Source organism: Pantherophis guttatus, chromosome 5 (assembly GCF_059756535.1).
Source record: "Pantherophis guttatus breed Tessera chromosome 5, ASM5975653v1, whole genome shotgun sequence".
Lineage (NCBI taxonomy): Eukaryota > Metazoa > Chordata > Lepidosauria > Squamata > Colubridae > Pantherophis > Pantherophis guttatus.
This window is the reverse complement of record NC_142067.1, coordinates 122,896,378-122,909,953: the sequence shown is the minus strand read 5'-3', so window position 1 is coordinate 122,909,953 and position 13,576 is coordinate 122,896,378.

Here is a 13,576-nt window from a genome sequence, read left to right as displayed (position 1 = left end):
ACAGGGCAGTGGTGGGTTGCCCCCGGTTCGCACCGGTTCTATAGAACCAGCAGTAAAACTGCCGGGAGGCCCCACTCACTGACCCTGGCATCATGAAAATGCTTCTGCGCATGTGCAGAATGCACGAGCGAAGCAAGCGCGTGTGTGTGGCCCCATTGCAAACCGGTAGTAAAGGTAAGTAAGTAGAACCCACCCCTGCTACAGGGCCACCGCGTGCCAGGAGGGGGGGCGTGCGTCCATGCACGAGGGCGGGGTGCATAGAATTATGGGTATGGGCATGTGCACACACGAATCTCCCCCCCCCAGCACGTGACGGAAAAAAGGTTAGCCATCACTGCTATAGACCATTGCAAATAAAGTAAGTTAATAAGAGGGATGATCAAATCCTGATTATAGTATGGCTTTAACATTGCAATCACCAGTATGTCATCTGTACTACCTATGGCAATATTAAAAAATCTGAAAGCCCAAATCGATGGAGACAGATGAAAATCCATTTGTACATTATTATTCAAAATGACCCTTGATTTTTCAATGATGCTGAATGTTGTTCTATGCTCAAAAGTTGGTTTTCTTGACTATTTCAACTCTAGTTCCAGCAAAATATAAAATTAAAAATTAAATGCTTCTGGTTCAATTTTTTTTTAAAAAAACTGAGACATGTTTTCCCCCCCAATGAATATAGTTTTGAAGTAGAAATAATGTGAGTTATACAATTTGCAGCTTTCTCCCAACTTGCAACTGGACCAGATTTGACTTCCAACACTATGGAAATTGGTGTCACAATCCTCATAAGGAATGCTGCTAGGTTTCTGGGGACAATAAGTGTTTTGGTTTCAGTAAAATCAAATTAAAAAATTAAGTTTCTTTGCGTGATTAACCTCTCTTCTTTCCACATCCCCGTTTTTTCTTTTTGCTGGAAAAAGACAAACCTGATAGAAGAGCTATTCGGTCTTCTTAAACGAAGTTCAAAAAAGCTTGAGGGACAAACAGACTCCTTTATCAATAAAAAAAATCAATACATTCCTTGGCAAAGTAGAGAGAAACCAAAACAGTCTGATTGGATCACTTCTCGAATAGCTTGGGATGAAATATTATTTTTCTTTAACCTTTTAAAAAAGAGACTTTTGAAAGTTTGTAATAGCAAACATGTGCCTGGAAATTTATATAAAATAAAGCAATTTCTAAGTGAACTCATGGCAGGGTCTTGTATCTGATAGACCTAGGCTGGAAATAGGTACTTAACTGACTTACAATTAAACTAAATTACCCTATTTTTTGGACTATAAGACGCTCCGAAGTATAAGATGCAGCTAGCTTTTGGGGAGGAAAACAAGGGGGAAAAATCTGCCTCTGCCTCCCAGCAATTTACCTCCTTTCAGCAAATGGCAAACAGCCTGGTCAGCTTCAGCATAACCTGATTTGGCACAAGCAGCTGATTGGTGGTTGGATTGGCCTCCCGGAATATCACCTATCAGCTGTTCCAGGCAGCAGGGATCACTGCCGCTGCCTATCCCCGTTGCCTGGAATGGGCCAAAAACAGGATGCGCGAAGGCCAAAAATGGGGTGTGTGGAGGCAGTGATAGGCGGCAGCAGCAATGTGTGGCGATGGCGGTGACAGGCAGCGGTGATCCCTGCAGCCTGGAACAGCTGATAGGTGGTATTCCGGGAGGCCCATCCAACCGCCAATCAGCTGCTTGTGCTAAATCGGGCTTTGCTGAAGCTGACCAGGCTGTTTGCTGTTTGCTGCAAGGAGATAGGAGGCAGAAGCCAAAGGGTGGGGGCTGGCGGGTGGGTGGGGCTTTGGCAACATTTGCTGTATAAGATGCACAGATATTTCCACCCACTTTTTTGGGGGGGGGAGTGCATCTTATACACTGAAAAATATAGTACATTGATTGATTGTGTGTTCATTACAATTCCTTTCTGTCCAAATATGGATAGACCAATGAACATGCACTGAGAAAAAGTCAACCCATGGCCCATTTGTCTCCAAAGGACTTACCTGTACTCCGCCAAGATCACCAGAAATTCTTTCACTAAGTGATTGTATTTCAGTCCTATGATTTTGGCCCCTTCCTTGGTCAATTTACCCAAATTTAATAGTCCAATTACCCCCACCCAAAAAAAATGTTGGTCAACTCCTCCAACATTGGTGGATTCTCAGTTTCAAACATTGTTCACTGTTTCTCTATGGATCTTGAAGGGGACATAAGTTTGCATTGATTTGAATGGTATTATATTTCTATTCCTGCTCCCCAATGTGAGAGTTGTGCAGTTCATGGAATGGATACTCATCATGAATTGGTGAACGGATGGCTCATCTTGAATTGATGAGCCGTGATGTCACAGTGGTTAGAATGCAGTATTGCAGGCTGATTCTGCCGAGTGATAGCAGTTCGATTCTGACCGACTCAAGGTTGACTCAGCCTTCCATCCTTCCGAGGTCAATAAAATGAGGATCCAGATTGTTGGGGAGCAATATGGTGTCTCTGTAAAACTGCTTAGAGAGGGCTATAAAAGCACTGTGAAGTCTAAGCGCTATTGCTATTGCTATACATCTTCCTTAATGCATGGATATTTCAGAGAGCAAGACAACGGGACTGCTGTGTGCACTATTTTTTATCCAGGTGGAGCCTTCTAAGTGGTCAGTTAAATGCATGAATAGGGCTAATATTATCTTAAAACAGCAGGTTAGAAAGAAAAGATGTTGGGGAAATCATCTGAACAGTGTTTCAAACCCGCTGCTAAATTTATGCCACCTTCGGAGAAAAGTGAGAAAGCAAGAAATGTCTCACTTGGGAAATGCCCATAAAAATCCACATCGATGTGCTTGTGAGATGATTCCATCATCTGTTTAGTTACATTCAGTTAAAGATGATCATGAAAATGGAAAACTCGTTCCAGCCTTTGTAGCAAACTGTGAGGGAGCCTCCATTTAATTGGATTTAGTCTGCATTTCTTATATTTTATTTATTTGCCTTTCTTTGGCAATATTCTGCTACTTGAAGATGGCAAAAAAAAAAAAAAAAGGCTCCTTTAGTTCAGAGTTTGAATTTTCTTGGAGTATTAAAAGAAAGAAAAAGGAAAGAAAGAGCATGTCGGTAAAGCAAAGATAACAAAAATCAATGTTAAACGTATTGATTTAAAATACAAGTGCAAAAACAAATGAGATTCCCATGGATTTATGCTCTGAAAAGAAAAAAAGATCAAAGATGGCCAACATCCACCATTGATCTTTTTTGGTGCTGAGAATTGCATCCAGATGAATCCAACAAGTCATTCTGAATAAAAAATTGTGTTGACAATTCTAGCCTGTGTGCCATGATCAACATACACTTTCTCAGCACTGGGTTTCAACTCTTTGCAAGGTGCCTTGAGATAGGTTGCTATTTTGAGGACAATTGCAATTAGAGAATAAATATCATTCTGTTGCAGTTAGAACTAGATAAGATAACCCCCCCCCACACACACACAAACAAACTTGCACACACATAGACACCTCCAAATTTGACCAATGAACCTTTCTGGAGCAATGACATGTCCACAATATCTTCCCTTCCCTTCCCTTCCCTTCCCTTCTCTCCTCTCTTCTCTTTCTGTCCTCTCTCCTCTCCTCTCCTTTCTTTTCTGTAAATTGAAATAGCTAGAGATCCATCAGATGTGACAGCTTCGTTGACCACATTATAAGGTAAAGAAATACTATATATTTACAAACAAAGACCAATCTAAATACAATAAAAATTCTTTATTGGCCAAGTGTGATTGGACACACAAGGAATTTGTCTTTGGTGCATATGCTCTCAGTGTACATAAAAAGAAAAGATACGTTCCAGGGGTGAAATCTACTTACCTTCCTTACTGGTTCGGAAGTGCACAGACCTTCTGCACATGTGCAGAAGGTAAAAAAAAAACCACATTACTTCCTGCTTTTAACCAGGTTTTAACCTGGTTTTAACCAACACCCGGGTATCTGCCATCGCTACTGGATCGCCGAACCACTCACCACGATACCGGATTGCCTGATCCGGTCCAAACTGGGAGCATTTCACCCCTGATACATTCCTTAAGAATCATAAGGTACAACACTTAATGATAGTCATAGGGTACCAATAAGCAATCAAATTATACTAGGAAACAATCAATATAAATCGTAAGGATACAAGCAACAAGTTACAGTCATACAGTCATAAGTGGGAGGAGATGGGTGATGGGACCGATGAGAAGATTAATAGTAATGCAGACTTAGTGAATAGTTTGACAGTGTTGTATAAATACTGATAAATACTCTTATCTCATGAGGTTCATCCCTTTTGCTAAGTTTTTTAAAAGCATCAAAATGAAAATGAATTCCTGTAGATGATCAGGTCATAATTTGGTTTAACAAAAGGCCTGCCACATTTCAGACAATAGAAAATAATTCAGCAATTGCTGATTTCACGGCCTATCGGAGGAGAAAAAGTTGGACCATAAGAAAGACTGAGCACCAAAGAATTGAGGCCTTTGAACTATGGTACTGGAGAAGACTCCTGCGAGTCCCTTGGACTGCAAGGTGTTCAAACAGGTCAGTCCTAGAAGAGATGAACCCTGACTGCTCTTTTGAAGGCCAGATCCTGAAGATGAAACTCAAATATTTTGGCCATCTAATGAGAAGGAAGGACTCAATGGAGAAGAGCCTAATGTTGGAACGATTGAGGGCAAAAGAAGAAGGGGACAACAGAGAACGAGGTGGCTGGCTGGAGTCACTGAAGCAGTTGGCGTGAGCTTAAATGTACTCCAGAGGATGGTAGAGGACAGGAAGGCCTGGAGGAATGTTGTCCATGGGGGTCATGATGAGTTGGACACAACTTTGCAACTAACAACACTCAGAGGAGAACCATGTTCCTGAGTCTTTGCCTGCATTGCTTGTACCTCTACTCCTCTAGAATTTCTCATTTTTTTCTGATACTTCTGAGTCAGAATGGGAATTGCACTCCAAGGAAATGGAGGAAGGCAAGATGGCTCCCATGGTAGACAGCTCTAATTGGGTTTCCAGTTCTCGTGTTTTGCTGTTGATGTTGCATTTGAAGAGTTAATCTAATTGAGTCCATTCTGATTTACATTTCCTCTTAGGTCAGCTTGGCATCTAGGGATATTAATACCAAAATAGATGAGAAGTTAATTTTCAGAAGTGCAGAGCTATAAAAACAAGGTCTGTCCAAACTCTCGGTATTAATAATTAAACCAGGGATGTATATGTGAAGGACTTTTTAAGTAATGAATATTAGTCATTAATATTTAACAGTTGCGCTTATGAAATACGCCCTAAATTATCGCAAAATGTTAACAAGGATGGTGGGTGCTTGACAGAACAATGCAAGCCATGAATATTTCAAAGCAGTTTGTTTGGCAGGTAGGAGCAAATGAGACAGATGGTCCTTTCCTTCTCTGGCTCTACTAGATATGGATTGTGACTCTTCATTCCACACCTTTGCATTGTTTAGATGCAAAAGCAGGTTGGTCTTTTTAAGCCTTGCTTGAACAAAATATCTTACCCAGGGTTGACTTCTTGTGCTAAGAGCTTTCGAAAGGGCGTTATTGATTCCCTCAGCTCATGCTCGGTACCATGATGACAGTGATCAAGAAGTGATGTCCAATGTGAAAATACATTTATCAAGAGGGGATCAAGGAAGATGCTGAGACTTTTTGCCAAGCAGCACTGATGATGATATACAGTGGTGGGTTTCAATTTTTTTTACAACCGGTTCTGTGGGTGTGGCTTGGTGGGTGTGGCATGGCTTGGTGGGCGTGGCTTGCTGGGCATGGCAGGGGAAGGATACTGTAAAATGTCCATTCCCACCCCAATCCAGGGGAAGGTTACTGCAAAATCCCCATTTCCTCCTGATCAGCTGGGACTTGGGAGGCAGAGAATAGATGGAGGCGGGGCCAGTCAGAATTTTTACTACCGGTTCTCTGAACTACTCAAAATTTCCGCTACCGGTTCTCCAGAACTGGTCAGAACCTGCTGAAACCCACCTCTGATGATACATAGTTTGGTAATGAAACACCTTGAAAAAAGAACCAAGTTCAGAGATCACCAAGGACTCCACAGTAATTTGAACCTTATACTTTCTGACCAGTAGAGTCAACTCCAGTTACCGCTAATGACTCAATCTCATTCTTCAAAAAAAGTTAAGCGTTGAGAAGTGGTAATTTTTTTTTCCAATGGATCCCAAGAGGCTCAATATTGATGATAAGTGGTTGCCAGTAATGGAAAGGAAGAAAGATGTCTATAGGGAATGGCTTGCCTTCAGAAGTTGTGGGTGTGTCAATACTGGAGGCATTTAAGAAGAACGGTAGAAGGTCTCCTGCTTGAGCAAGGGATTGCACTAGAAGATCTCCAAGATCCCTTCCAACTCTATTATTCTGCGTTCTGCAAAGCTGAAAACTGGATGTGTGGAAATGATAAGGAGACTATAAGTAACGGACAAGACAGGAAATCTCTAACATTGACAGCATATTCCATTACTGAAGTTCCTGGATGAGTTTTCAGATTTGGGCTTGATTCAGTTATTGTGCATTGATGTTTCTTGCAAAGGGGTTGATACATATTTGAATAAGCACGTGCACAAATAAATAAAAGTAAATTAATGCCATTCCATTTAGGATTTAATTACATTTCTGTGTTTCCTTTTCCTTAGCCGGTCTATGCTTCTCTGTGAAAGCAAGAAAGAGATTATTTAGGACTATGGATTGGAACCAATTGTGCAAGAGACTGAACGGAACTTTTCTGTTCTAAGTTTCTAGTCCTGAAGATGGCTCAATAATTCTATGTAGTAGATGGTCAGGTGAAGCACTAAACAACCTCCCCCCCACCCCCCAATATCCTTAGGCATTCTTAGATCTTATTTTTGACCACTAATTATTATGCACAAAATAAGTGAGTATCAGGAATATTCTCAGCAACATTTACATGAACATAAATCATAATAAAATCTGTTCATGACAGTTTTATTTAAAAAAAACCAAAAAATAAATAATAATTAGACAAACATGAACTACAGTTTGGTTCTTACTTCACTTTTATATCAAATATATAGGCATTTTTTTTAATGAGGACAGATAACTTATTTCTGCAGAGTTCCAATGCGAAGAGCGAAGTCAAAATTATATTCTGTCTAAATCTGAGTCAAATTTAATTCTACGTTATTATGAAATTATAGGTATATACACGCACACACACACCATTGTTCACATTAGTCAGTGCCTCGAAGCAGACTTTTACTTTTTTTTAAACTTTCCTTTTAAATATTTAGCATGTTGTCACAGAAAGTGTATTGTGTATTAGTTTAGTCTGAATTGCATGCATAATTAAAAAGGCAGATTATTCAAAGTGCCAAGCAAATTATCTAAAGGGGAAAAAAAAAAACACCAAAGAAAGAAAGAAAGATGTGGTATTACTCCCAATTTACTACCAGTTCCTTCCAATTCTGTTACACTGTTATACCGAATTACTACAAGCTATGCATATATACAAGCCGTGCGTAGAGCAATTCCTGTAACAGCGAACAGAATCTGTCATTATTATGATTCTGCCTTTCGCCTTAGATCATGTGGCTCACTATCCAAAGCATACTTCTACTGCTGTTGTGTCTATTTTACCTATTAATTTTAATCTGCTGATGAACTTCTTTAGCTGTGTGTGTTTTCCTCCTTCGTTGTAATTAGAGCAGCTGAAAAACTGAAGGAAGCGAAAATGAAACGCATCTCTGCGTATATTCCGCGAGATAATTTTTCAGCAACCTGATCATCAGGATTACTTGCTATACTTTTGAAATAAGTTTTAGCTTCTGAGAGTATCGTAAATAAGAACAGAAAACTATTTAATATGATCTAGGGCAATAAGGCTGTTCAGGTACCTTAGAAGTTATTTGTTCTTCTTGATAATCCTAAAATTACCTGAAGTTAAATAGCGGCAGGATTAGCCGATTCTGTTGGCATCAGCAAAAACCATCTGGGGAAAAGGAATAATGGTAACTCTACCAGTTTTAAAGGACGACTACGCAGTCAGTTGGATTTATATAGACAATGTTGATGGATGGAAAGGGATTTATAGAAATTATAGAATAAGAGAGCTGGAAGGGACCTTGGAGGTCTTCACATCCACTCAAGTGACCCTGATGACACAGATAAACCTCCAGGTGCCCTAATGACCGCCCGGCTAAAAGAATGCAAATGTCCAGCTGTCTGCAAGGAGTATAAATCCTTCCATTTCTCACCATCCAGTCAGAGCTGAAGAAGCTTCTTGAATGAGAAGAGAAAGGTCTTCAAAGTAAAACCAGGAAGTCCAGTTGCCTCTTTTTTAAAAAAAAATTATTGAAAATTATTAAAAAAGAAAAAAGAAAAAATATAGCAATATAGATAGGTTTTGTTTTTGTTTGTTTTTTTAATTTGATTTATATGCCGCCCTTCTCCGGAGACTCAGGGCGGCTTACAATGCGCTAAGCAATAGCCTTCATTCTTTTGTATATTTATACAAAGTCAGCTTATTGCCCCCACAAACTGGGTCCTCAATTTACCTACCTTAGAAAGGATGGAAGGCTGAGTCAACCTTGAGCCTTGGCGAGATTCGAACCTGCAGTAATTGCAGGCAGCTGTTCTTAGTAACAGGGTGCTTTAGACCACTGTACTATCAAGGATTGCAGAGAGTAACATAATACATATAGAGTTTAGAACATCAGCTTTCACCTGATAATAGCACAAACCTCCACTGAGGCAAAATAATCAAAATAGAAGCCGTGTCCAGAAGAAAGAATTCCCAACTACCATACAACATTCCTATAAATATTTACCCACAATCATATTGAGATTATTATTTTACATTCTTCTTAAGGTTTCTTTCTTGCAGCCAAGCATACCACCGGTCTCAACTCATATACAACCCCGATTCTTGTCTATCTCACAAGAGACCAGTAAGTTTGTCTGCCTTTGCACAGTCCATGATCTTTGCGATTAACATAGCCTCCGATGGTATATTTTCGGATTTCCATTCTTGAGCGAACAAGATCTTGGCTGCAATAATGATGTGGAGAGCAAGATACCAATTAAATTTATTTAAATTACCTGGTTTCATGCCTAATAAAAACGTTTCCAGGTTCAATTTTATTCTACATCCTGTGATTTCAAAAATCCATTTTTGGATTCTATCCCAATATTCTCCTGCTCGGGGACAGGTCCACCAAATATGAAAATAAGTTTCCATAGCAGCCTTGCATTTCCAACAGACCAGGGATGTTCCCGGGAACATCTTTGATAATCTAGCTGGAGGGAGGTGCCATCTATACAGCATTTTATATGTATTTTCCTTATTTATATATAAAAAAGGAAAGTCCAGTTGCCTCTTGAAAAGAAAAAAGAAAAACACCTTTGGGACAACCATAACCTGAATGACTGAGTATCTCCACCAACATTTCAGTGAATGTTCATCTCACTGTATTTATACTTAACTTCTAAATATTTTGGAACGCATGGCCACTTCTGAAAACCATAACTCCATACAGCTGGAGGACATTATCTTGGAGAAGGTGGCTTAGATGTTAAGAAAAAGTTCAACACAAAAGTCAGTATCAGTAACCATAGTCCTAATTCTAGACTGATGATAGTAACAGATGGCTTAAAATTAATTACTTATTTAGGCATTTCCTACCATCTGAGGGGTATGTAGGAAACAGTGTTTCAGCAATAGATGAGGAAGTTTCCGGCAAAGAGGTAGTTGGAGCCAAATTTTAATGGACATAGTTATAATAAGAACAGGTTTTTCCCGAATGCCATCACTCTGCTAAACAAATAATTCCCTCAACACTGTCAAACTAGTTACTAAGTCTGCATTATTAATCTTCTCATCGTTCCTATCACTCATCTCCTCCCACTTATGACTGCATGACTGTGACCTTGTTGCTGGTATCCTTACAATTTATATTAACTGTTTCCCTATGACTATCATTAAGTGTTGTCCCTTATGAGTCTTGACCAATGTATCTTTTCTTTTATGTACACCAAGAGCGTATGCACCAAGACAAATTCCTTGTGTATCCAATCACACTTGGCCAGTAAAGAATTCTATTCTGTTCTGTTCTGTTCTGTTCTGTTTGTTCTCAGGTTTTCAGGCCGTCTTCAAATAAATTGCATCTCAAACAAAGTCTTTTTTGAAACAAACTTCCATTTTATTTAGCACGGCAACTTTTACACTGACTCCATGCAGCTAGCACTCACGTGCTGACCCAAAATCCCTCATCTTCCTTCCCCCACTCCTCTGCATTCATTGGCCATCTTCCCAATCATTCACCCCTAATCTACTGCTCCAATTCAAAGAATTTCTCCCCTCCCATCCATTTCCTAGGGGATATTATCTCCAGCTAAAATAAGTAGGTGAAAGGCAACCGTCCCGCTGCAGACACTTGCGTTCTCCTTCTCATGTCAGCACTAGGATAAATGGATCTTGATGTGCTGACATCTGTTCTGTTCTGTTCTGTTCTGTTCTATTCTATTCTATTCTATTCTATTCTATTCTATTCTATTCTATTCTATTCTATTCTATTCTATTCTATTCTATTCTATTCTATTCTAAATTGAAATCAACTCAATGAAATACAGTTCATGCAATAATTTGTCACATATTTAAAGGCTGTTTTGTTTCCATCACATCAAAATTACAGTTAGTAGTAATCTTTGAACAGTCTATGGAAGGATTGCTTGAGAATCTAAAGAACCTAAAATATAACAGTTTCCTTTGAGTTTCTCAGTTCACGTAGAGAAAATACTTTCTAGAATTCCCCTTTCCCTGATTTTCAGTAAATATTCTATTAAAAAAAAACCCCACAGACTACCTCAATATTTTTGTGCTCTAAACAGCAATGCACAGCTGCACATATCAACAAACATGGAAATATGCAAACCTTATACAAGCATTTTTTTTTCACCACCCTCAATATAAAAAAAACCTTTATTTTAAGGAAGAGAGACTATTCCAATCTGTTCCAATCAAATCTTAATTGTCATGGTCACATGAATAAACCGAAAGGTTAAAAAAATGGAATAAAAATAATAATATTCTGAAGCAAAGCCTCAAGAGATTGGAATCTGAAAGTTACATTAGTAAGCCTCACTTGATATATTCCTAAATATTAAATTATTTTGTCTTTTTTTTTTCCCCCTAGGGTTGTGTTTTTGTTCTAGTCCAAAGGTGATAATTTCTTCCCTGGATAGTTCAATTTATTGGCTTTAAAAACAAATAACACTTTGCCACGCTGTATTAAACATGGCAGAAAGTTGCACATTAAGAAAACTTTGCTGTTATATTAAGGCTACCTAGAGATAATTTGTGCATTCTGAAAGATAATTCATCTCTACTGAGTAAAATAGATAGATAGATAGATAGATAGATAGATAGATAGATAGATAGATAGATAGATAGATAGATAGATAGATAGTTCATCTCTACTGAGTAATATATATATAATGTCCAGACAGGGCACATATCTAGTACATCACTGAACTTTGGTAGAAAGATTTCCCTTGAAATAGCTTAATGGTAAATGTTTCAAAAAATACACACTTTCTATTAGAAAAGGCCAGCTATAAGCTTTTACATATCACTCCCAATAGTGAATTCTGAATTTTTCCATTTGTGCCTCAGGCTCTCTTCCACATCAAGAAGTGCAAAGTGCAAAAGGTCAGCAGTTTTTTGTTGTTTTTTTTTCCTTTGTGGCAATTTAAGAGCAAGTGACAAAATAGAGAAAAGCTCCCTTTTAGTGACATGCTATCTGGAGATAAACATAGACATGAAGTTTATAGCCAGACTGTAAAGTTCTGTTTTGCTTTTAAAGAACGATTTAAGCAGCTTCAAAGGGTAATGATGGATACGGAGAAAGAATGCGTAACTCTGAAGCTACCTAGTTCTTTAATAAAACTAAAGATAGTCTCCTTAAGGTAAAGGTAAAGATTCCCCTCGCACATACATGCTAATCGTTCCTGACTCTAGGGGGCGGTGCTCATCTCCGTTTCAAAGCCGAAGAACCAGCGCTGTCCAAAGACGTCTCCATAATCATGTGGCTGGCATGACTAAATGCCAAAGGCGCACGGAACGCTGTTACCTTCCCACCAAAGGTGGTCCCTATTTTTCTACTTGCATTTTTCACGTGCTTTCGAACTGCTAGGTTGGCAGAAGCTGGGACAAGTAATGGGAGCTCACCCTGTTATGCGGCACAAGGGATTCAAACTGCTGAACTGCCAATCTTTCGATCAACAAGCTCAGTGTCTTAGCCACTGAGCCACCGCATACCCTAGCCTCCTTAGTAGTGGCAATCCAAATGGAATGGAACCTTCTATCAATGAAGGAAAACTATTTGTAGTTTGGGATTGAAATGAGGTGTCCTTAAGTACTCTCTGAGCTTGGTGGTTTTCTTTTATTATTATTATTATTTACTTTATTCATTAAACATGAAACTCAGTCAACTGAACATTCAAAATGCATCACAAATACCATTGACTGGTGCTAATGGTTGATACAGGTTGCTGCCAGCGTCCTAGGTATCAACCAAGTATCTTCTTAAAATATATGATGTTCCGAGTAGCGCAGTTTTTTGTAGTTCCGCTGGTGTTATTGCAGGAAGCTGCAATTTTTGATAAGTTTTGTAAAATTCTTGGACATTGGACCAAGTGCCCCAATGACAATGGGTATCACTATTACATGTTTCATCCATAATCATGTAGATTTATTATTGTTATTGTTATTGTTATTGTTATTGTTATATACATTTTTCTTTATTATACATCACGTTTTCATTTCTACAACAACAGTGTACTGTCTGTATCAAGTCTCTTTTAAGTATACCAGTGGTGAGTTGCTACCGGTTTGCCCCAGTTCGAGTGAACTGGTAGCGGTGGCAGCAGGAGGCTCCGCCCATCCACCCGGACGCTTCTGCACATGCGCAGAAGCATCACATGCGCGCCCACGAGCGAACCTGTAGCAACGGGATTTGAAACCCACTACTGAAGTATACATAGTATTATACACCCTGATTATAACCATTGTTCTCATAATTATTCAATGTAGTCTCTTTTAAATATACATAATCTTGTACGTCCTAGTTATACCTCTTATTCTCATAGTTATGCGATAACACTCTATACACTTGTCACTCTATACACTTTAATCCATAGTCAAGTCCAGTCCAATGGTAATATTATTTATAGTATATATGCTTATATATATCTTACAAACTATTCTAAAAATACGAGTTCCAGGTATATTTGTAAAGAAAGAAGCAGACATTCTGCGAGCTCCGGAACTAAAATAATTAAAATTTTATTCTACTAAGCTTTCATCAGCCATCTGCTAACAGCGTCAGAGTATTAAACTACCATTACAGAGATCTCTGTCTAAATGGCATATAAAGGCAGAGATCTCTATAATGGTAGTTTAATATTCTGACAATGTCAGCAGATGGCTGACGAAAGCTAAGTAGAATAAAATTTTAATTATTTTAGTTCCGGAGATCGCAGAATGTCTGTTTCTTTCTTTACTTATATATATCTA